At 32.1% G+C, this 24,232-nt stretch overlaps 1 long non-coding RNA gene across 1 annotated transcript in view; it reads right to left on the reverse strand.

The window, feature by feature from the left end:
- Positions 1-400: 400 nt before the first annotated feature.
- The window catches only part of LOC118202046 (uncharacterized), a 66,317-nt gene continuing 42,485 nt past the window's right edge, over positions 401-24,232 (reverse strand). The window contains exon 5 of the long non-coding RNA XR_004760349.2: positions 401-2,107. This is a non-coding gene — a long non-coding RNA (uncharacterized LOC118202046). The remainder of the gene's footprint in view (positions 2,108-24,232) is intronic.

The following is a 24,232-nucleotide window of genomic DNA, read 5'->3' on the forward strand; positions in this document are numbered from 1 at the left end:
TGCAAAATAATTAAATAAAGCTACTGAGCATCACAAATTGTCATGTTTTCTAATACGACAAGTTCCACAAATGGTCATCTTATGGGGGGCTTCTTTGCATATATTTTTTGCGAACACTCTATTCAGACTCAGTGTATGTCGTTTTAAAAACGCATACGCTGAGCATGTCTTTTGCGAACACTCTAGACGTATAACTCGTGGACATTCTAGTCGTCTGTATTTAAGTACTTCATCTCAGTACACCATCTTTCCTTGCCATCTCTTCTCAACCATTCCAATGGGCTTCCTAACCTTCTGAATGTGAAGTTACACGTCCTTTAACAAGATCTATGTATTTATTATATGAATCTTAATTAATTTAGAGTTAGCTTACATTTTATTTACTATATGGCTTGGTGGAACAGCGTTTTTTTTTAAAGATAAAACTTAACAAAATTTCTCCCATATATATCTGATGAAAAAGTTGTAGTAATGTTGATGGCGCAGAACACAGATCCATATTGAAGAGGAAACTTGGCAGTCAAGTAAGATTAAATATTCAACTTTATTTCCATTGACATTTGCAGCCACAATTTTCTTGGCGCTCTCCAGGTCTGTTCCCAGAATATTTGCGTTTTTGAAAACATTTTAGGAAGAAGGCAGGGCGACATCGTCCTAGCGGCAACAGAGATAGAAGCGAAAGCGCGCAATTATGCAATATGTAGGCTCACGAAGAGAAGGTTTCGGATTAGGTTGTTTGTTAAGAGAAAGGTTTCAGTTCTTGAAATTTTGAGTTCAAATTCGGAATTAGCTACGTCATTAGCGTTATCCAAGTCATACGAGATGGATTGATCAAGAAATGACGTAGTCCAGTAAAATTACTAATTTAAAGATATTTAAACAACAATACAAAAACAGATCGATCAAGTTAATAACCTTCCATAAACAAAATCTTATAATTCTTTAATTTGTTAAACCAAATCTGCAAAATTCGATCTTTAATGTCATATAATTTTTAATTTTTTAATAATGCTATACATTTAATCGAATAGAAGAAACATCACTATATATTCAAATCTTAAAATAATAATAATTATAGTAGCTATTTACTATTCCATAAAACATTTTTAATTACATTGATGAACGACTAAGTTATCTATTTCATGATCAAGAAAAGTATTAAGTGCAACTAGTATATGAAAAAGAATTGAAAAAGCTTCACGAAATAACATTAAAAATACTCGTAAAATTAATGCATTCAAAAGATTTAAGATATTGACATGTTATGCTTTCATCTCATGAACAATAATTTCATATTTTTGCAAAACAGCGCAATCAAATTGCAGAAACATTACGCAGCCATATTTTATAATTTTGTCTCATTGGAAAATGAACCTGAGAAATTTCACATGAAGATAATAATTTTCAGTTTTTCAAAGGCGAAATGCTATTTAGGAAAAGCGGAAGTGTATATAATAATTTTCTAGCGCACATACTTGAATCGCATTAAACACAGATCAACGACCTTGAACGAACTGTAATGCTGAATTTCTTAAGCATTAAATCACTTTGATGATTTAAAGCACACTTCTTTTTTTTCTTTTTAAGTATTGAAGTAGTAATGCCACATTTCATTTCATCGGTCGTTAAAACTTTCGAACTTGCAGGTGAACAAACACGCTTTTATAATTTGCACAGATGAATTTTCTACTCGAACCTTACCGCATATTATTAAATGATAAATGCTTATTCACTTGACGCTGTTTCAGCTTACGAAAAGCTTTCATAGGAGCGTTCTATTTCCGTGAACAGTGCAACTCTGTATATAATAGAAGGCAGATTTTTTTAACTTTACAAGATTTCATAAGATTTAAAGAAGATTTAAGAAACACAATAGTTATTAAGAATACAACTATTACGCTACAGAAAAGCTCCGTGATCGAAAACGATATAACAACCTTTGTATACTCTGTTTTTCTGTTAATGAATAAAACTGATACACTATTTTTTAACCTATCACACTAATTTGGTCATCCTTCTTACAGTGCTTGCCTTCGTATAGTAAACAGCATCATCGCCATGTCCAGCCTCATTACCGTCTTCATCACACATCTAATTTCTGTTACACCTATAAACGAGAAAATAAAAGTGATATATATGATAATTTTGAAATATCATATAATTCTAATTTTATTAAAAATCACGTATAAGGAAGCAAAAAGAAGATAATTCATATTTTTATGTGTTCGATGTTTTTTTAAACATTTTCTAATAGTTAAGCCGACAAAACAAGAAAAGAAAAGCTACTTTTTTTATTACAGCTCGAAGCGAACACATGAATGGAAGGAAAGTAAACCATGAAATGTAACTCCAGTAGTACCGAAAAATACCAGCGTTTTGTAACACGGGAATAAATATCGCAGAATGAAAGATCATTTACTGACGAAGAAATAATCCGGACAAAATTTAATATCATATCGCATGAAAGACGAAGTTAAAACAAAATTAAAAACTATAAACACAAATAAAAAACACAGCCAAAATGCAAATGAAAATATACAAACGATTACAATAAGACAAAAACTATTATAATAAATGATAATACATAAATAAATAAATAAATAAAAAAACGCAGTGAATTCTCCTGTGACAGTCCCCTTTGAAAGGGACAATTTGAAAAGAAATTTCGACTTCCTTACCACTGCTTTTATGATTTAATTTAGAAGCATGTTAGCTGGCAGTCGGGTGGTCTCGAGTTTGAATCCCAGCGATAGCACTGCTGATTTCTAAATATCTACGGAAAAAACTTAATACTACAAAGTATGAAATCATAAACAAGCATTGACACTGAATATCAACTTTCTAAGATGACCATCTACACAGGTGACAGGTTACGGAGGACGGGGACACCTAATATCTAACAAAGGAAAGCAGGTATATGTCTCACGCTCTTCACTATCTTGAACCGGCAGCTCCAGGAGGCCTGCCTCGGGAATGCATTGCTTCTCTGTGAAGTCGCATGAACGAACAGGGACCTGGATGATGTTACACGAATGCGTTAGCTGTTGTACATGAAGTATTGTACATGAAGTTAGCTGCATGAATATATAAGCTATTGGAATATGTTAGCTGCTAGAATGCGTTGGTGATGCTCTTGGGCGCACGTTGCCATAATTCTTAGATACATCGATAAATACTAATAATAATACATATACATACAAAATAATTTGAATAGCGAATTTTTTAATGTATGAAATACGATCCATCAATAAAATACATTAATACATTGGATACACGATAAAGTTACATGAATACATTAGTTATGTACTTGACAGCTTGATTACGGTAAGACATACATTAAATGTGTTTAATGATGAACATTCATTATTTGAGACTTGCGTTCTTTGAGTACATACACACGTTGTTATAATAGATACATAATTATGTTATGCATACCGTTTAGACCATCTACACAGAAGACCAAAATCATCTGATGAGAAAGTTTACAGTTCACAATAGTAGAAAATATTAAAAAAAGGCTAAAGCATGATAAAGCACTACAAGCAAATTTTAAATAAAATTTAGAGTATTTTTAGTAGTAGGAGTCAGACCCCACAATTGGCTACGTGGTTAAGACCGCTGAGTACTGAGAGGTCGACCTAGGTTCGATCCCCTGCTAAAGAGCTGTATGGTTGGTTTTAGTGCTTTCCTCCATGCGTAATGTGAATACGAGCCATTTTCTTTCACGAGAGCACCTTCATCCCTTATGCAAATAGCCTTTGTGTGCTTCGCCGTATTCCAGTACCCATAAAAGGATTCTTATACGGAAGATTAATAATACTTTGTGCATGATTTTATTTATATTAATTTCTCTTTTGTTTGTATGCTTTAGACATACTCGAAATTAATTTTTGAACTCTTTTCTAGAGATGGACAAATTTGCTCTTTTACAGGATTAGATCATAACTGTTGGCTCATTGAAATGAATGAACTTTTTATGACTCCTCTCACTAACACTAACTTTGATGAAAAAGATGCGGAACGACGAGTGAATAAAGAACGGTTAGAGAGGATGGACCAACAGCAGAAAGAATCGAACGGGCAGAGAGATCGGCACCTGTTAGTGAGGTTGGCACGAAGAGCAAAGAAGGATTCAATCAAATACTAATTCGCTGAACTGATTTCTTTCAGCTGTAGTTGTGAGATTCTTTAAAACCTCCTTTTTACGCAAAACTAAAAACAAAGTTCCTGAAAATAAAATTTTCAAAAATTTCGAAATAGTAAAAAAAAAAAAAAAAAAAAAAAAAAAAAAAACACCTCCCTTTCAAAATAGGAAGATAAATATTCTTTTCTACCCTAAAATGGAAATCGAATTTTCCTGGCCTGCTTCTAACAAGAGATCCGTTCTTGTTTCTTTGATCAGGCTTGCTGAATAAAATGAACCAATTTATGAACGAATAGCAGATCCTATTTCTGACAAGCTTCAACAAGAGCTCTACGTGAGCTGTACGAGATTTATAATGCCGTTTTCTGGAATCGGAGTAAATTAATTCAGTAAAGTAAATCAGTTCCGGAGCGAGATCGTCCAACCCTATCTTCTGCCGAGTCGATTTTATTCACAGTTTGTGTATTTCTGAGAACTAGAATATTTCATAGTCACACACTATTTTTTTACGTGGTATGTGTATTTGTTTAAAGAAGTTTCAGCTCGACTTCCATTTGTTTATTAAAATTAAATGGAATGTTTTGTTAATTTTTCTTCAATTATTTGGATTTTAATAGTCTATAGTATTCCTTCAGTTGGCAAGAATTTGGGCAAAATGCCTTTCTTATTGAAACGCCTTTAGGGATTGGACTGATCTATCTTCTTAAAATGTCTGCAGGTGCTGGACTGATGAGGACACAAATTATTTTGCAGTTTTTCGTAGTTACAGAAGTTTTAAAATTCAGAAAAAATGTCACATTATCAGCTTAGAAACAGTATTCCGGATAATTTACTATGCCTCCAAGTACGTGTCTAACTAAATGAACTGTTTGTCAGGTATACTCAGATCATGTAGTACCAGTCAAGTACATTCATCTGTTTATCATCATATAGTTTTACTAACCTGTCATAGTCTGACGTGATATGTTCATCTGTTCCGGTAAACGCAAGGAAAGCACCCATTAAATGTTATGTTTTCAAATTATAGCAACCGTACTCCTTTGGTAGGGAACCTGCGCATCATTCTCAAGAAAGTTCGAAAATTCAAAACAGCACAACAACAACATAAATTTAAACATTCATTCAAACATATTACCCCTCTCGTTACACCAACCTCCTAAAGACAATGTACCGAGAGATGCTAATTCTCTTTATTTTTTTCCTGTACTATATGATTTCTATATTTAACGTTTTTGTAATTTTTTCAATTATGAAATTATTAACGACGTTGGACACGTTTAATTTATATTTATATTTTTTCACAGTGGCTCAAGTGGTTTTTACTAGCTCCTTACTCCAGGTTAAAGAGGTATTCGATTTAAGTAATTATTTATTTAACTTATCAATATTAACACCAGTTATTTCAACTCATAGTGCATAAATAGATATCGATTATAACTTATTCGTTTGTTTTTTTAATATATCTATATATATATATATATATGTAAGAAAAATAAGGAATAAATAAAAGATTAAATTAGCGAAAAATAAAGAATCTATAAAACATTAAATTAGCAACGCAAATTTTCTTTCTCAATTCTAAAAATAGTACCCCCTCTCTGGACTGCGTCATTTCTAGATAAATCCATGTCATATGACTATTACATAATTCTGTTGATGTAAATGGAACTAAAACTCAAGCAGCCAATAGTAATTTTACAGTTATATTAACTATTCAATCAAAATGCATTGGGAACCAAAACTAACTCAGTCTGAATTAAGATCTCACCCTGAACATAACGCACTTGCTTTCAACGCTTTGGCATAGCTGGACTACTGTCTGTCTGCTAATGTGAGCTTTTTGAAATAGGCGCAATTAACGTGCCAACTTGTTTGTGGACGCAACATGTTTGCTGAAATAAAAAATGAATATTTAATCTGCCCTCGCCTCCAATTTCCCATTCATTATGGATCAACACATCTGCGCCATCAAAATTTCTGCTAGTCATTACTTCTAAGTTTGTTTTCATTACACACACGTGTCAGATATAAAAAAAATCGGTAACTACTCAAAATTATAACTTAAATTAGCAATAGCCTCGCAATTACTCCTTTTAATCTGTGTATCTCCCTTTTCTGCTCTAAATTGTTCATCATAATTTTTTTGGACTGCGTCTTTCGAAATTCATTTGTTCATACTTGCTTATCTAATTTTCCTGCCTTGCGGATGGCTCCCATCCAATCTCAGAACTCAAAATTTAAACAAATCCACATTAACTAATATAATTAACTAATATTAACATACCAAGTCACTACATGGAAAGGGAAGGAGGTCTTTATAAGGGAAACTGGCTCGTATCCACGTTACACAGGTGAAAACGCCCATGGAGCCATCCCACTCGCCGGAACTCGAACCCCTGTCGGGACTACCAGAATGAAAAGAGAAATTACCTATAAATACCAATGCTATTATTGTACATCCTTTTTTTTCTCTACTTACCTTTCCTACTAACAACATGTCACTTAGCCTCTACTAGCTGTTATCCATTGTTCAGAAAACGTAAGCTGTACGAAACGGTGGGGGTGCATAGCCCATGCATAAATGAGGATACGTAAATCTATTTAAGCGTATCAGGCTTGCTCTGTTAAGAAATAAAATTATGTGTTGAAATCAGCTGTCATTTCTAATAGTTACGCACTATATGAATCTACGCCGTAAAGACTCATCAAGATATCTAAAAAATTAATATCACATTTAGTTAGTCGAAAATGATCCCTGAGGTGTGGTATGGAAAATTTATTCCCCAATGGGAAAAATTTCTTCACTTTTGTGATAAATTCAAAGAAATATATCAGAAGTAAATCATCAAATTGCTTTTTGGTGTTAAAAAAAAGTGTTTTAACGAGTTTTCTAGAATGATGTGTTCAAAAGTGTTTGAAGGTTTCCGAACTGCGTGTTTATTTATTGCTTCCTTCAGTTCTTACGCGAATAATTTCAGGTTACTTTTCATCTGTAAGAGATTGAAAATTATGCTTGAAGTGTGTGCTAGAAAATTATTTTTCCTTCTGCTTTTCAGTGATGGTATTTACATTATATTTTTCTTACTAAACTGGATTTTAAAATTGCAGCACTGTTATAGGAAAAAGTATAATTTTATGGTTTTTGAAATTTGAATTTAGTTTGATTTAGTAAAGTAAGTAAACAACTTTAAGAGCTTTAAACTTATTTTAGGGAATGTTATTAAGATAAATAATTATGTTTCTGACTTTATGATGAAAATTTTGAATTTTTGTTAAGAATTTTATAATGATTTTAAGAAAGATTTGAATAAGAAAACCGTATGAATTAATTTTGAAATATTGGTATAGAATATGGTTAAAAATCCTCAAATTAATAAATAATTACATGCAAAGTTAGAACAGGTTAAGATAAACTTTGAAGGCTCCTACCTTATGGAAGAAGTAGTAAATTTTTAATACATAATTATTATTTATATATTTTTTAAATATATAATAGAGGGAGATTTAATTAAAAAAAATATATAATGGAATGTTAGCGCAGTTCAAAAAGGCCAATTCCCTTTACAAGGAACGAAGACCTTTAAAAGTAACTGCCAAAATATGCCCCTTAACGGTTGGTGAGGGCCCACAAGTGGCCGAACGGTAAAAGCCGCTGAACACTGGTAGTGCCGACAGGGGTCCGAGTCCTGGCGAGTGGGATGGCTCCATGGGCGTTTTCACCTGTGTAAGGTGGATACGAGCCAGTTTCCCTTAAAAAAAACCTCCTTCCCTTTCCATGTAGTGACTTGGTGTGTTAATATATTAGTTAATGTGGATTTGTTTGTATTTGGAGAAAGCTGTGGGCTCTTCCAGTTTTGTGCAAATTAAGAAAATTAGAAATGTAATAAAACCATAATTTCAAATATTCGTATTACAATAATGTTAAAATGCAAATTGTAATGAAAATTAGTTATGCAATAAATTTTGAAATTTGTCATGTGTAAAATTGTTACATTGCGTGAAAAGTTTCGAAACGATTTCCCTAAACCTTCAAATTTAATTATTTCCCAATCCGGCTGCCTTTCCTAATTTTTTTAAAAAACGATTATTATAGGGTAATGTAAAATTTCTTTTTATTCACTAAATTTGTAAGGTCTAACTTGACTGTACAAGTTTTAGTCTTAATTTGAATTTTGGTATATTTATGTTTTTATTTCAATTATGTAACACTAAAAAATTTTATGATCATAAATCATAATTAGTAACCTTGATATATTTATACAATGCTAAAAGCCAATTATATAACTTGTTTAAAAAATGGAGATCTTTACTTCGGAATTGTATCATTAAGCATCAGCCATCAGCAAGCAATTACGCTAATTCTCTTTGTGAGGACCTGCCATGTGAGGATTTGTGAGAATTTTTAAAAGTTAATTTTACATAACTTTACGGTAAGAAAATGTGGATTGTTTTTAATGAGTAAATAATGAATTTTTATAGTATTTCATGAATATGAAAAGAAATACAAATGATTTTACATTGACTTTTTCAAAAAACTTTAAAAACGAGGACTTTTAAAATTACATTACGATATTCAAGCAAAGATTTTCAAGAACGGTGAAATTTTACAATTACTTCTTGAAAATAAAATTTGGACAGTTTTACATTTTGTTTTTTGAAATTATTGTTGAATAGTTTGAAAACCATGCACGCCATTTTAATAACTGCAGTTCCTATTTTCTCTTTTTGATAGAATATTTATCTAATGGCAATATTGTGGAAACAAATTTATGAACAAAAATTTTTAAATTATCAGTGTTTAACAAACTGAGCAGTTTGGAAAACATTAACACAATTGTTAAACCTTTATTTTATACTTTTAATAACATAGCTAATTGCTATAATTTAAAATGCATTTAATTTATAACATATTCAGTTGACTATGAATATTTGCAGCAATATTTATTAGCACAGAATTTTCATAACGACATGCATATATCAGTGCAAAAACGCTTTCTGTTTCATTAAATAATATTTGTAACTGGTATAATTTAAAATGCATTTAATTTACAATACATAGAAGTAATTAAAAAATATTACGAGAAATAACAGTTTTTAAATGTTACATGCTGTGTTTTTTTTATTATTGGTTTTTTTTACGTATGTACTGTTAACTTCCAATTAACTTGCGTAATACCAGAGATGAAGTTCACAGCTAGTTCAAAATCATTGGTTATCGAGAGCAGTTTAAAAAACATAGTAAAGGAGAATAGCAATGCTATAATTAACAGAAAAATACTACGAACGATTTATATCCATTTGAAAAATACTGTTTACAATTCATCTATATTTTCAAGCAATTTTATTTGAAGAATAACTTTATTTAGTTACATAAATTAAATCAGAATTCCAACCAACCAAAAAAAAAAAAAAATGCAGTAAGTAACGGAAGAGAAAACATTATTAGACGGGAAGAAGTTAAGTTATAAATGGTGTTAAAAGAACTGCAATTACAAGTATCTGTACTTTTGTATATCCTAGCCACCTGTGAGGCCAGCCACCTAAAATATAAAACATAAAAAAGAATAAAATATAAAAGAAGAATATGTATAACGATTTTAATGAATCCACCTAGTGTAGTTTCACGGGTCCAGCTAGAAATGAACAATAACTGAGATGAACTGTCTTTTTTGTTTTTACATCGCTTAGTTTGATGATAATCAACAATAGGCAGATTAAATTTGAAAGAAAAGTTAAATATATGCTTTGCGAATAGCAAGTTAAAAAAATAATATTTTTTAATTAGATATATCATGAATTAAACGCATTTTTATTTAAATCAATAAGATTAAGAATTAAAAAAATAATAATCTTAGGAACTCCAGCTATTGGTTTGAAATAATTTAGTTTATTAATCGATAACAGACAATTTAAATTTGGAAGACAAATTTCTGACATTCTGCCGAATGGCAACAAACTCGAGTGCAAAATAAAACACATTTACAACGAACGATATTTAAAGTGAATTTAACATAGAATCGTGTTTCGAGACTAATCGCTTTCCTGGACCACTAGACAAAATAAAAATTCCAAATTCAAAACTTTGCTTCGAGGTGCTTCTGTTCGGGAAGTTTATTCTATGTCTTTTCAAAATTTTGTGGATCTTAGGTGCCACTGTTTTTTCGAACAAGAGGAACAATTAAACACGCATGCAGATTCTTCACTATTTAATAATACAAACTGCATATTGAGTATAACTAAATAATGTACCGTCGTGGATAAAAACAATTCCCAAATATTGTGACAATCACTTCCTATCACTGCTGTTATCCCCTGCAACTTCTTATTCTTTCTGCATTTCTCAGAGATAGAACTTTATTATGCTGACGGGTGTTATAATAATTTTTCCATCTTTCTGAAACAGACGAATTTCTTTCTTTCTTTTTCTTTTTTTTTTTTTTTTAATTTTAGGCGGTTAATTTAGTAATTAGAAGGTTGACTGCACAAATAAAAATATAAAATTTAAATCTAAAATTATACTTTTTTATAAAAAGTTTAGCTATTGTAATTAAAACGAAAACTTCTTAAAACCAGATTGTTTAAATGCAGTGTTTAAATCCCAACACAAAATGAATGTAGTTTATTTTTTATTTACTCAAACCCAAACGGAACGTAGGCTTCCGGTCGTGTTTCGTAGCTCTAAAAATAGAAGAAAATAAAAAAAGACTGCTTATCACTCCGTCCCAGAATTAGAAGTGTGATTACACGCACTCAACGACACGCACCAACAAATAAATGTACTTCTCAACAATCATAACCCTGCGCAAAAGTTCGTAAGATCTCGTCAGGTGAGAAAAATAGAACTCTTTTCGCAGGTTATCTCCGTTCTTGCCACTTTGCATACCGACAAAAATTATTTATTAAGTTTCTCAGCAAGGATTCTTTCAGTTTTATTTGATTCACGAGGCACTGCCATCGCTCATTCAACATTTGTAATAGCTGTTTCGTTTTTCCTCTCTGCTATTTTTACTCCTTGGCAAGAGAATGCTACTTCACAGGCATGACGGATGACATTTTTCTCTGAGGAGCTGCAAACGATTGTCGGTCTGCTTTTGTCTGTCCAATGTTGTTTGCAGTACCCTTCTATTCTTTCGCTTTCATCTGTCTTCCGAATATTTTGACTACGAAATTTATTGTTTCGACTGCGCACCAACTCAAGGCCGTTCTCGTTCATTTTTCCCGCATATCTTCCGTAAGTGATTCAAACATCAGGTTTGAATTGTTTCTTTCGTAACACTTTGTGTATCGTCTGGAACCTCATTTGACACTTCATATTCGAACTTCAACAGTCAGTACTTCCCTTTCGTTATTAGATTGTGAACCGACTCTGTTTAGCCCATGGTATTGTCGCTACGGTCAGAAGTTTGTCATCGACTTTTTAAACTACTTCTTGATCGAGGTCAAATTTGCAAACAGACTCTTTGTAGATGATGAAACTATTATGTAGTGAAGCGATTTCTTACTTCAAAATTCAATTTAGATATTTTAAAATTTAGTGTTGAAAATATTTTTTTGCATATATCTTCGTTTGATCAACAAACTAAAAATTTCAGTATATTTTACTGTTTTCATCATCAGACAGAGCGTATAAAAATGTTTTAAACGAAGTTTGTATGAAATTTTTAACATAATTTCTGATGTTTTGGCAAATTTTCCAAAACTGCTTGATTTTTTTTCGATTATTTGACATCAACCGAAATTCAGATTCGACCATTCGAAGTTCAGATTTTGAGCGTGAAGGTGCAGTTGCCCCTCGCTCCCTATTTTTACCTTCGTAAATTTTCTTGTCCTTTGTGTTACATGTTTGATCAGATAGCCTGGCTGAGTAAAAGTAGGCGGCCAGTGTAACTCTGATTAAAAATCCGGTTATAACCACGTGCAGTGCTGATAAGAACCACGTGTTTCTGAGACTCCTACTCCCTTTATTTTTCTTCTTTCTAGGTATTTCTTTCTCCTGATGAGGAGGGACCTTTAGCTGCCCTCGAAATCGATTGAGTGTTTCAATATACTTACGCTAAACACAAGGTTGTTTTTACGATTTTGATTATCAACCGAAATGTCAAATATGGTCGCAAATACCTAACTTTCTGATGATATTTTAAAATTTCGTGAAATCTTCAAAAAAACGTTGAATCATTAAATATAATTAGACCTATTCGCAGTAGAATCTCTCTTAACTCGCCAGTTCCGAATAAGATATTTTGCCGGATAAATAAGTAAATATTTCTTGAACTTAACCTTTTGTGATGTTATCTGTAGAAATTGCAGCAGCCGAAGTCCATTTTCTTAGTTTCGATCTTCAGCCACAATAAAATAAATATCGAAAATCGTACAGTTTATTTACAATTAAAAAACAAATACACATATTTTACGTTTAAAAAGTTAAAATTAAACGACAGTTTAAAATTACTGTATCTATTATCACGTAAAAGTTAGGAATTCCTTACTGTGATGACATGCAACTTCAGATGTCTGCCTATTTATAAGTTTGCCACCAGAATTTTAAAAATTCACTTTGTATGCAGAGGAGCTTCATAACATCATGTGTTAACATAGATGAACATCACTCGGCAAATCTTACGGAAGTCTGCATTTCTCTGTTAGCTTCCCTTAAGCATAACTTTCTTGATTTGCATATCTTTTTCATCTTCATTCTACCCCTCGCCCTTCTCATCTTTCTTCTCTCTCCAGCACATGTTCGACTACTTCGTATTCATGTTGAAGAAATGTGACGGGAATAGAATCGTCTACATCTACCTAAGCCTGCACCTTGTCTTGATTAACACTACCTTTCAACGCAGTTGTAACTAAATCCAAGATGTCAGTCATGGGGGCCGGACGTGTTTCAAGACAAAGAAAATCGTTACTTGCTTCACCATCTAAAAACATGAACGCAATCTATGATGCACACCCGTGACATAAAGTAATGTTCTTTACATTTCTCCAGGAAAGAGATAAAGTAAGTATGGCGTCACTTTTTTTCACTTGAAGATGACCAACGCTCTAGCCCACCTTCTGGAGTTAATGATGACAAAATTTAAGGCATAATTGAATCGAATCATCATATAACTGTGCAAGAAACTGCAAAAAGATTAAATGTGTCACGTACAAAACTGAAAATCAAATATGATATCTTGGACTCGTTAAGAAGCTCGATACTTTGGTTTCACATACTTTGGTTACTTTGGTTAAGAAGCTCGATACCTTTGGTTGAAACTTGATACTTTGGTTGATACTTGGTTGAAACTTGATACTTTGGTTGATAACTTGGTTGAAACTTGATACTTTGGTTGATACTTGGTTGAAACTTGATACTTTGGTTGATACTTGGTTGAAACTTGGTTGATACTTTGGTTAAGAAGCTCGATACTTTGGTTGAAAGAAATTGACGTAGCGAATCAATATTTACGATACGCATTTCAAATGTTATGTAGTCGACCCTTTTTTTAAATGAAATATGATTGGTGAGGAAAAATGGATCGTCTGTAACAACATTAAATTGCATCAGAAAAAGATCATGTGTTCAGTTTGGTGGGATTACAAAGGTGGTGTGCATTTTGAGCTGCTTCCAAGCAACCAAACGGTTTACTGCTAACAACTTATGAAACTGGAGGAAGCAATCAAAGGCAAAAGGCCATAACTGGCAAATCGCAAAGGAATCGTGCTCCAACCACGACGATGTGAGGCCTCACACGTACGAAATTATTGGAGCTGGTCTGAGAAGTGAAATGACATCCCTCATACTATATGCTGAACTTGCACCAACGGATTAATATTTTTTTCGAGGTTTACAGAACTTCTTGAATGATAAAAATTTCAGTAATAACGATGACTTCAAATCACACTTAATTGAGGTTTTTGCTGATAAAGACCAAAAGTTCTATGATCACGGAATCATGAAGCTATCATAAAGATGGTAAACGGTAATCGAACAGAATGGATAACATTTGACTTCTAGGATCTTTCTTTGGTTCCTAACTCATTGTCTAAGATGAACGTCGAGGAACCAAGTGAACTATCGCTGAGTTCAGAACAACTAAGACGCAGACTAGAGAAGGGTTAAAATACCTATTTATTCACTCAAATAAAAATAACAATCGGCCCCTTCTCGGAATTACAGGAAGCCTCTACTAGTTTAACTCAGAATAAGATATAAGAAACTAAACTAAAATTAACTAAACGAGGCTTTGACGACACAATCAATTAACGTAGTTGGCACTTAAATTAAACTAGCCTGCGAATATCAATAAAATACGCACGTAATATACGGCCGAGCTCAACAGCTTCAAGAATGACTCAGCCAGAAGGCAAAATCACGCTGCTAAGAATTCCTAGCACTCTCTATCGAAGTTAGTTGAACTTTCCTTAAATACTTCTTCTAATTCACTTGCATTCAACGCGATTCTAAAAACCTCATTCTGGTGGGGAGTTGTAAGTGGAAACAAGAACTGAAAGGAAAGGGTTTCGAAATTAAAAGAACTGTTATAAAATTAAAATATACCTTACAATCTGATTAAAGTTGATACTTTATGTAGAAAAAAAACTGAGTTTTATTTCCCAATAAAAAAAACAAAAAACAAAAAAAAAAAAAAAAAAAAAAAAAAAACGAAATTGCTTTCTTGCCAGCCCGATATAAGGAACTGCGATTTCCATATAGAAATATTTATATCAAGGAAACCGATGCTATACAAATAATATCTATTGTTATTTAGTTTCAATTTTACTGACTATTAAAAGTATGGATATCATTCATTTAGACGTATCATTTATATTAATTTGTTTTGATTAACTGTATTAATAATAAATTAATTTATTAAACTTCGCGAAAATATACAGAATAAACGCAAAAATAGAAAATTCTTAAGCTTAGTTTTTGAAACAATCTTTTGATCTTTTTTTTGCTTTTGTTTTCCAGTGTTTGAGTAACAAATTATTCTAATGTTCTTTTCTTAAGAACGTTACAATATTCCTAAGAAAAGAAAAATGCTCGTTTATTTATGAAGAAAAAAATGCTCATCTTTTGAAACAATTGATGAGAAAACAAAAATGGCATATTATTCCAAATGGCTATGCAAACAAGCACTTAGATATCAAGATTTTGTTCAGTGACGAAGTAAACAATAGGTAGAAAACAATTCCCCAAAGTAAAATGGCTCTAAATTCAGATACTAAAAAGGTTCAGGAGCAATTTAAGAAAATTTTGAAAGCGTTTTAATACTTTAAAAAAGAAAGCAAATTAAGCAGTAAAATAAGAAACAATAATATTATCTTTAAAATTAACCTTTTGTTTACCGATTTAAAAGTTATATTTAATATGTTTGATATTGGAAGTGCGTTTAGCTTAATCTTTCTATTCTTTTTTCCGCTGATCAGTTATGCTTTTAGAAAATTTGTATTCTATCCTGGTCTGGCTAACTACCATTTCTTGCAGGTTTTGCCATTCGACGTCCGGATGAGCTTTAATGTATATTTCAAATTAAAACAGAATATCGCTTAATTAGACGATTAAAATTATCAACCTATATACTTCTTAAAAATTTATATCTTTAATTTATTTTTTAAATAATAACGTCTAGAAATATTTGAATTAGATGTATAATTACTACAAAGATTTACACATCGGTTCACAGTACATCTAATTTCACCTAACTTATAATGTACCTCAATTGTAAATTTCAAAACCATTTCTACCATAATCGTTAAAGAGATTATATCATTCCCCATTGCATGATACTTGATGTCCTGATTTCTAGCCGGCAAACAGAAGATTCGTATTTCGAATCCCAGCGGGAGTATGGTTGATTTTTAATGTACTTGATTTCGGAAAGCTTAGCAGTCCATAATGTGAACCCAAACTAAAATGAGGTAGGCGATAGCGCGTTAGAATCTTAAATTTAGTATTCTGAGTCTCATTAACATTCCTTAATTACCTTTTAAGCGGAGGAGAACATAATGAATTATCACTTTCTCCCGTGCGTTTTTACTGTCATGCTGTAATGTCAGCACTTCAAGCCGACAACTTGAAGAGCCGCGTTTTGAATCCTGGCGAAGGCGCAGCTGTTTTTTGTTTCTGTTATTGTATCTCCTAACTTCGAAAATGGAATATTCTGCAATGCTTGCAGAAAAATTTTAATAGACATCGTAATGAATATGACTGGTTTATAACGTTATATCTTGTGTATATTGGTACAGAATAATTCTTTGCCCGCCATTAATTAAAAGTTTTGACCTGTAATTTAACTGTAAATATAGAGTCTGAAATCAACGTTCGGAGGAATAAATTCTAAATGAAGTTTTACAGATGTGCTAAATTGATATTTTTGAATTCATTAGTATTTTTTCAGATGAAAAGCGACATGTTTTTTTATCATGAAGTAGACAAACATCATGAAACACATTACTGAATTTTGTGAGTTCATGATGTGATAGATTGTTAGAAGAAAGAATGATTTTTAATTTTTGAAAAATGTCTTTTCAGGTGAACAATTTGGTTAGACTAAAAAGACCAGAATAAAAAATGAGAGTAAAAAATGTTTTATAAAATAAATTTATATTTAGGTTTCAAAAATAATTAATAAACTAAAATTAGGAAAATATTTTATCATATAGCTTAATAGGAACAGGAGATCAAACATTTCTCTTTACAAAATTCATCTACGATTTTATATAGCGAGTTATAAAAGCGAATGCCTAAACGAAATCTATTAATGGAATTGAAATACCAAAAGTGTAAGCCATTGTCTTAAAAAAAATTATCAAGGGTGCCCGCGAATTTATTATTCGAGATATAAAATTGTAGATGAATTTTGGGAAAATTAATAATTTGACTTAATCTACTTTTCCCAGCAAAGTGCATGAGGAATTACTTTTCTCCTTTAAGTTCAAAATTATTTTATTAGTTTTAACTAAAAACTTATTTTGTAAAAACATTTTTTATTTATAATATGCAAAATATGTAACCATAGTTGCTTTGCTGCAATGTAGATTTCGAAAGTAGTGCAATACGTATACACCAAACCATTCACGCCCTAATGCCCTGGCACTGAGTCACAAAAGCAAAATGCTGGGTTGCAGATAAATTTAACGAAATTCCTAACTTTAAATATTACAAAAGGAAAAAATTATAATCTGTCAATATATGACGTCGACATTTTATAATTTAATGTCTTCATGGATGACGCATATTACTGAAACTTATTAATTTATTTTTTAGATTAGTTCCTATTTTATTGACATCTTGCGACGATACCAAAACGTGAATAGACTTGTAAGGCAGCAGACCCGTCCCACGTTTTTGTACTGTGAGTGACGAAAGCGAGTCTAGGCTAGACAAAGGAAACATTGCTAGGATCTACTGCCGTATTCCAGTCAACGTTTGGTGGTGTAGTGGTGTATTTAATTACGGCAAAGCACACTAGGGCTATCTGCCTAAGGGGAGGGATGCCTTCGTGGAGGACTTTCTAAGGGAAACTGTCTCGTATATACGTTACACATGGGGAAAACCACGAAAACACCCATGCAGCCAGCCCGTTCGCGGGATTCGAACCTCGGACCGAACTACCAGTGTTCAGCGATTTTACCGCTCGGCCGCTGGTGGGCTTCCAGTCAACGTTTGGTGGCTACATAACTTTATTCTCATTGTAAGTGATTACGTATTTATTAGCTATTATTTCACATACCGCGTTTATTTTCTTAACTTATTTACTATTAATTATTATATTATATCACATATAATTATCAGTGGATAAATGATCGATAAAACTACAACTAAAAACACTGTGCAGGTTATAACTGATAAACAATCAGATGATGTCCACACGGGAAGAAATTTTTGTTGATGACACTAGCCATTATAAGGGTGACGCAAGTGAGGCATTTGCCTGAGGTGAATAGCTAAAAACAGCTCCAAATTCGCTACGACAGTTTCAGAGTGCTTTTCTAAAAAGAATTTATGATCATTAACTTAACATTAATTAACTAACAGAATACATCAAGAAGTATAAAAAAATTCTGTATTATAAATTCTCGAGATGAATTAAAATAACGTTAAAATATTCTCAAAAGTGCTCAGCTTTCGCAGAACAGTATAAACTTTGTTGGAAATAAGGCGCAGAAATTAGTTCACGCTTGTTTACTCTAATATACGAGTACTGAGCTTCATAGGCTAAACTTGTTTATAAAGCATTATACTGACATCAGCATTAATAATCCTTTATCATCTCCCATTTTTTGAGTCCATTAACTGAAAATGGACGAGATGCAACTTGTGGAGATTTATTTAATTTTACTAACAGTTAATTTAGCGACCATTCTGTCAGTCGCTTTCATCCACGTTTTCCTGTCAGAATTTTAATAAGCTACGGCGCGTGTATTCAAATGCGGTAGAAAGAGATTCTATTTTAGGGAAGGTTTTAGATAGTGCATTTGGACAGCGTGCTTATACCTGCTTGAAGGTCACTTTGCTATTTTGAATAACTAACGATTAACTTACTGTAGGCGTTGAGTGCCTCTAACCATTAGGTTTGTTTTCTGGAGACTTCTACGGGTCGCGTATTTCGTAAGTGCACATATGTATCGCCACCGAGGGAGTGGATTCTAGAATGAGCCAATGGGCTTCCAATAATATTTCTGTCATTTCACATGACCTTTACCTCGCTTTAAGGAGGCTGGTTGAGAATGTTTTGCCTCGCAATTTCCTGTACAAAATAATTAAAGCATCGTGGATTTCTTGTGAACATTTTCAGTGCGAAGATAGATCAATTATAAGACTAATTATATATGTAAATAGTAGATGTCTGAGCACTTGTTATTGTAGTTCTGTATGAAAAGATGTTCCATAATAAAAGCCAATGCATATTTTTATTCCAATTGAACTTTCCTAATTTGCATCATTCCTACACATTTAGTGTGTTAAATTTCACATTAATAACTGTTCATTCTTAAATGTATTGCCTGTACACGTAATACTCTTTACGAAGAATGAATTTATCTTATTCACAACGAATACTTTAATTTCTTCATATGTAACTTTTAATGTTAACAATAGGTATAATCTAATCATTTACAATATATATTTTGAATATTATACTTTCAAATTCAAAGGAATGCAAGCATTGAGATAAAAAAATACTAGATTCATTGTAACATTTCTGTTATTCTCAGCTCAATAAAAAAGTTATAGACTTGAATTGTGTTAATCCGCAGGTGTTAGCAAATGCATAATATTTGAGGTTAATTGTAGCTTGAGTCATTTTCTCAATATAAAGGGCGATAATATGTCACAAACATTAATCCGGATATCAGTGCGTGATAAGTTTCGTGAAAGTGAAATGTTGACAATTAAATAAACTTCTAAAATGAAAGCACTACGATATATTCGACTAAAATGATAGCAGCATTTATAAGCCCTATATTTATAGTTGCAAAGCGAATGCAAAATAGAGTCTAAACAACAACATGCGCCCATATGCACAGAGATACAGGGTCACAAGAGCAAAAGAAGGTCATTGGTCTATTTTTGAAAACCCACCCTCAGTGGCGATACTGATGTACACTTGTGAACTATGCCTTCATGCGCGTTAAATTATCCTGTGAGTCGTTAGGCTAAAGGTGAAGAATCATCATCTACCACCTTTTATTAGTTAGGGCGCCACTGTAGTGTCATTAGGTTATTTTGAAGCAGAAGAAGTGAAACATGTTCAGTGCCTCGCCGGGACTCGAGCCTGGACCTCTCGAATACGCGCCGAGTGTGCTCCCCTTACACCACAAAGGCATGCAAAAAGGAGAGAGAAAATACCTTATAATATATAATAATAACAATAATACTCACACTATTTCCTAAGAATATTTTCAAGAATCCTTATACTTATCCTTATTATTATTATTTTATCCCATGTAATTGTTCCAGTCAACTGCTGCACTTTCACACAAATTAAGTTGTTTGTTACACTATTTCATGGACTTTAACTCCTCTGCCCAAGAATACACATATCTAATAGCAGTGAATGAAGATATTTTGGAGCCTCTGAACCAATTCCAAAACGAAGACCCTTCTTCTTTTTGCAATTTTTAGCACTGCACCCCCAAATGGTTTCGTCATTAACATAGTTTCATGTTGTGGCCATTTTCGCATACTTGTTCGTCAGGTAAAAATTGCTTTCTTGGAAAAATGATATGGCATCCTCTTTACTTGGTAAATTCAAGATTGTCAACGTCATATTCATAAAAATATGCAATGAATATTTTTAAAATATACAATAAACAATTTGAAAACCTCATCAAAAATGAATAATATGAAAACACGCGGCGAGAGCAAAATTGCAACGCGGTGTTAATGAACGATTACGCAGCAAGGTATAAGAATACGCAGAATACTTATAAAATAATGTAAAAATCATGTGATAGTTACGGTTTTGAAACAACGCAAGTGATTCGGTGGAATGGTGCTCGGACACCAGGGTACCTAGCCTCTGTGCCTTGTTTACTTATTAAAGTTGAAAATTACGAAAATCGTTTTTTCACTACGTGGAAAAAATATATAATAGTAATTTGTTTAATAAACTTTACATAAAAGCTTAAACAAATACGTAAGGAATTTTTTCGGCGACAGAAACTGTTGAGCTGAAGCAGTTGATACACAAGCAAGTACAAAACACTTAGTACTGAGACGCAAGTCAGAAAAATTAATAAGAACTTTGTGATTCTTGCTGAAGAAAGTTTAAGAAATACGGTTTCGGAGAGATTGAAACATGAAGAAAGAGAAACAAATAAACACAATAAAGCCGTTAATTTATAAACAAAATTCACACTAAAACATAAAAAAAATCAGATCAGGTGTGATAAACAAGTTTATTACAGCGAATTTAGATTAGTCGCAAACATGTATCTTATTCATTAAATTTAACGCACTGAAGCCCCCTCCACGAGCTAACTAATGAGACTGAGTAAAAGTAAAGATAAAACATGATACATCTTTAAATCTTATTAATTTTTAATTTATACTTATATTGTAGGAATGTGATGAGAACGATAACCTATAAAAATATTATTTCATAGCGGATTTATTGGCCATATTTAAATCATACTTAGTTGACATATAAAGTTTGCTCCAGCTCAAATAAGCCTTTTTTGCAATGAAAATTCATCTGGATGACAACGGGTGTACGAATATTAATTACTTGTTCATTGATTAATCAATTATTATAGAGCACGAGAAGCTATCTGTTGTAGAAGAGATGTTTTCGTAAAAGATATTCTAAGCCACTGCTCCGCATCCGGTGCGCCACGACTGAGCCGATACACGTGCGACGCGGTCAAATAAGACAATTTTATAAGTAAATAAATTTACATAACTAAAACATTTAATTTGCTTTATATGAATGAGCTATTACATTACATTATATTATTTATTTGTTAAATTATATATATATGATACGTATAGTATGCATACTATATATATATAATTTGTATTTCACAGGTAAATGTGATCCAACTCATCAGCAAGAAGACATGAATTCTACCATTTAATGGTAATACATGAAAAACAATTAAGTAAAAATCTAAAATACTAAGACATCGATCTGAATGTATAAAAGAAATTAAGAAAGCAAGTATGCAATGATAAATCTTCCTTGTTTGGAACTTCATAACAGAACTTGTCAAGGGAAAAGCGTTTTGAAACTCCATACTCGTCGATTAATTAGATAGCCAAGACAAATCTCGTTTCGACTAATTCACTGAGACTCGGAAACGTAACGTTTCAGAGTCTGTCTCCGACTCTCTACTTTTCCGACTCTCTATGTTTCCGAGTCTCAGTGAATTAGTCGGAACGAAATTTGTCTTGGCTATCTAATTAATCGACGAGTATGGAGTTTCAAAACGCTTTTCCCTTGACAAGTTCTGTTATGAAGCTCCAAACAAGGGAGATTTATTATTGCATACTTGCTTTCTTAATTTCTTTTATACATTCAGATCGATGTCTTAGTATTTTAGATTTTTACTTAATTGTTTTTCATGTATTACCATTAAATGGTAGAATTCATGTCTTCTTGCTGATGAGTTGGATCACACATTACCTTTGAACTTCATTTAAATTTAGCAGCAAATTGCGCTAATTTTTGCTTTTACTTTTAATACTTTCGTACTTATTTCTTACCTCGTTAACTGCTTCTTTTCTATATAATTTGTATAGTATATATACTATATATATGTAAGATATAAAAAAACATAATAGCTGTTTTAAAAAAATAATTGGCGAACTCAAAATTATAAATTAGGTGATTTCCCCCCTGGGTTCATCTTTTCTCCCAGGTTCCAGATTTTTCTATGTTACGTAACGTTTTAATGCAGATACCTCTTGTCCAATCAAATTAATTGTAACCCAAAACTCTGAACTGAAACTTTTACGATTCCCAAACTTCTTCCTGTGAAGCACTGCAACACTCGTCCTTTTCTTGCATAAGCTCTCCTGATGCTGGCAAGACGCTTTTCATCCATGCTGCTCCCGCTTACTTGTTTAAGATACGTACTTCAAATTGGAACTTACTATATTCAAATATAATAAGGAAACATCTTATCTGCAAAAGATGGTTTGATATATGTAAATAATAAAGACTGTGATTCTTGAAGATCCGGTGTGCAAAATGCGTCATCATGTTTTTCCATTTAACCCTACCTTCAAGCCACTACGGTATTCTCAGCCATCTACACAATATCGAAAGCTGTTTAAAAGTTCCAGCGTCTTCATCTACGCATTTTTGGAATCATTACATATATATATATATATGTGTGTGTAATGTATAATATAGATACATAAATTATATATTATTACTTATATACTATATTTTGGAAGAGAAAATAATATAAAATTACTAAAATTATAACTATACCGGAATTCAGAAGATATTCAAATAACTTCGGATCATCTGGTTTCTGAACCTGTTATTCGTGTTCTAGTTCCTGAAAGCTGAAACAAAAATGTAACTTCTAACTTAATAGTGTGTACATCTTCAAGTCATTGATCTCAATAACGCTATCAGTTTATTTTTCTTGTTTTTATATTATTTCGTTAAGTTAATCTTGCGTGGGCAATAAACCACTCAGAATAGTTACATCTTATCTTACCAATTACTTAGTTGGCTATTAAGAGTTTGATAAGACTGGCAGAGACCCTGATATAAGAGGAGAAAAAAGTAAATATAACGCGTAAGAACTCAAATGCCAGCGTATTCGAATGTAAATGTTATGTGTCACGTGTTCGGATTTTTCTGAAATGACATGCCGACGTTTTCCATATTTCGATAGTACAACTCAGCTTATGCTTGAATATCAAATTTTATAAATTTTTGTAAGAAATTTAAATAGCAATTCAATAACTTAGCTTAGAGCACTTTTTAAAAATTCATGACAAGAATAATTCACTTGGCGAACTTCTCAATTTATGATATCCTGTTTCATTTTCCCTTCCTTTCTGAACGCGCGGGGAAAAAATTCTCATTTCTTCTTTACAGGAAATATTTTTATTTCATACTATACTTTTTAATCACAATTTTTATTTTTATATTTTTTTGTTTTTAAAATTTTATTTTAATTATTTGAGCTGAGTAGTTAAACTATATTGCTTCAAATAATTATTTAAAAAAATATTTATTCATTCGAAACTGTGTACTTACAGTATATTTACTAATATCTATGTTTTGAGAATTTGAATTTATTTATTTGAGCTGAATTCCTTTCGAAAGAATGCTTTGTGATCTAGTATACGCCTCGATGCTGTTAATAACTGCATATATTAAAAGAGGATATAGTGTAAAGCACAATTAGTACGTTTTTCAATGGGCTAATTCAGGAACGATATGATATAAACGAGAAAGATGTATAATCGATATTTTAATCTAGGAGGAGATGAATATATTGTTTATAAAATTTCCATTGCTGTAGAGTTTTATCGTTGTCTCATTGATTTACGCATGATTGCGTTCTATCATCTTACTTTAACAACAAAATCAACCACCACCACTTGGGGCGATGTAACTAAAGTAAAAGTCAAAT

The sequence above is a fragment of the Stegodyphus dumicola genome, chromosome 6 (genome assembly GCF_044657685.1).
Source record: "Stegodyphus dumicola isolate Sdum_Otavi_A_Nest chromosome 6, ASM4465768v1".
Classification (NCBI taxonomy): Eukaryota; Metazoa; Arthropoda; class Arachnida; order Araneae; family Eresidae; genus Stegodyphus; species Stegodyphus dumicola.